At 41.2% G+C, this 2053-nt stretch overlaps 1 long non-coding RNA gene across 1 annotated transcript; it reads right to left on the bottom strand.

The window, feature by feature from the left end:
• Nucleotides 1-394: 394 nt before the first annotated feature.
• On the bottom strand, nucleotides 395-1790 carry LOC149128473 (uncharacterized). Its single transcript, XR_016219085.1, has 2 exons — nucleotides 1674-1790; nucleotides 395-611 (listed from the first exon to the last, which is right to left on the bottom strand). It is a non-coding gene; the product is annotated as an uncharacterized LOC149128473 (long non-coding RNA).
• Between the last annotated feature and the right edge of the window lie 263 nt (nucleotides 1791-2053).

Raw genomic sequence — 2053 nt, forward strand, 5'->3', positions numbered from 1 at the left:
AAATTAAAACCCAACGTCATTAAACAAGTATATGTTAAATCTGATTTTCAAATGTAATTATATCTACATTAATATTTTATAATAATACAGCTTAGATTAAAAAATAATGTGTTCTTCAGTTGAAATCTACATATCAATCAGGTTAGATTATGTTGTGATAAAAAAAATACCTGGATAGTGGTGACTTAAAACAACTAGGATTACTTTTTACCCATGTTCATGTCCATCTCTGGTTATGATGGGAGTTCTGGATCATGTTGTCTTCATTCAGAGGAAAAGATGGCAAACTGCTGTTGCTAAACAATACTCCAAATAATTGGAGGCATTTCTGTAGAACCCCCAAACTGGGTCTGCTCTCCTGGTATGCAGAAAGACAATCACTGACATCGGGAGGTGGAAGAAAGTAAATATTTATTGCAAAGCGCAGACCAAGGAGCTGGGCAGCTATTCCTTAGTTCCCAGGCTGCCCAGGGAGTGGGGTGAAGGTTCTTACACACTGAAATTGGGGAAGAAAGGTTCATGGTCAGCTTGTGTCCAAGTTCTCGGTTGGCCAGTGGAACTCATGACCTTCCAGTGATGCTGTGCTCTTTGGTCAGGTGGGTTCCAATTGTCTGGGGGTTACATGAAAGTGGCAGTTACCTTATGTGCAGACCTGATTTCCCCAACCACCTCAGGACAGCACTGACCATCAAAGTTCTTATCTATTGGAGAAGCAAATGATTCCTTGAGTCTGGTAATTAGAACTTTATAAGGCCAGCTGGATCACTCCCTTAAGCCGGTGAATTCCTTTTGATAAAGGGCAGGCAAGGATACCTGGGCTAAGGGAGACAGACAAGAGGCTAGGTCCAGCTTTTCTATTATGGGGATCTGGTTTTCCTGCTGCCATCTGGTCTATCTGCTTCCTGTGGCAATGGAAGGAAATAAAGCAAAAGCATCAGCTTTTCTGCTACCATTTCTGTAGCCAAAGCAGGTTGCAAGGCCATGCTTAAAATTCGGAGGGTCAGCAAGTGAGTACGTCTTTATTTTCTTCGTTTCCTAAACTGATATAATAATTCTATTATAAGGTTGTTATGAAAATCAGTAAGCTCAAATATGTAAAGTGCCTGAAGCATTATAAATGCTTTCACTGAAACCATTTGAATTGGAAATGATCACTTTGCTGTGTGTAGTTACCTGTCATATACCAATGATGTTTCAGATTCATGTAGTTATTTTACTTTCACATGGATTTCATAAGTACAATTCTAAGAAGATAACCATATTTTCTTTCTTCCCTCAATCTCAATCCCCATCCTTCTTTCCTTTTTTTCTCTAAATTTGGCAAAAAATAATTTCAGTTCACTCTGTAATCATAAGCTTAATACATGACAAATTAAAATATTCAACAAGTAAACTATAGAAAGACCACAGTTCCACAGGAGTATAAACAAGGGCTAAAATAATCAGAAGTGATTTGATTATTTTCACATTTAAATTCATAAATGCTATCTAATGAAATCACTATGCAGGGAGAATTTCAGGTCCGGAACATAGAGGTGTAAGAAACTGTCAAAGGTTGTGTTCCCCAGTAAGCAGACTCTGTGGGTGGGGAGAGGGAGGAATATTTATTTGCAGGACCACACCTGCAAACCAGTGAGGGAAGTAGGACTAAATAACAAGAAAAGTTGACTTACAATACAGTAGCCAAAGAGCCAGTCTGCTTGGCAGCTGTGCAGCTGGGGTGTCCTGGATTGTGGCATGGAAGTCAGGCCTAACTTTAGCCCAGGTAGCAGCCTTTGAAAGCAGTTCCTGGTTGGACTCAGCTGAGAGCCATAAATGAGTTAATACTTACCAGGGGCAACTAGGAAAATGAGGGCCTCAGGCCTGAGAGGAAGGAGCTGAGCAATGTACCTGGTGTTGGGCGCAGCACTGAAACTGCAGCTTGGGGTGTCGCAGCCCCTATCAGTAGGACCTGGCTGAGTCCCAGCTCCTCTGTTTCCAATTCAACTTTCCACTCAAGAGCATCCTGGGATGCACTAGATGATGGTGCAAAGACCGCTGTCCACCTGAAAAC

The sequence above is a fragment of the Oryctolagus cuniculus genome, chromosome 1 (genome assembly GCF_051225735.1).
Source record: "Oryctolagus cuniculus isolate XC-2025 breed Fujian yellow rabbit chromosome 1, ASM5122573v1, whole genome shotgun sequence".
Lineage (NCBI taxonomy): Eukaryota > Metazoa > Chordata > Mammalia > Lagomorpha > Leporidae > Oryctolagus > Oryctolagus cuniculus.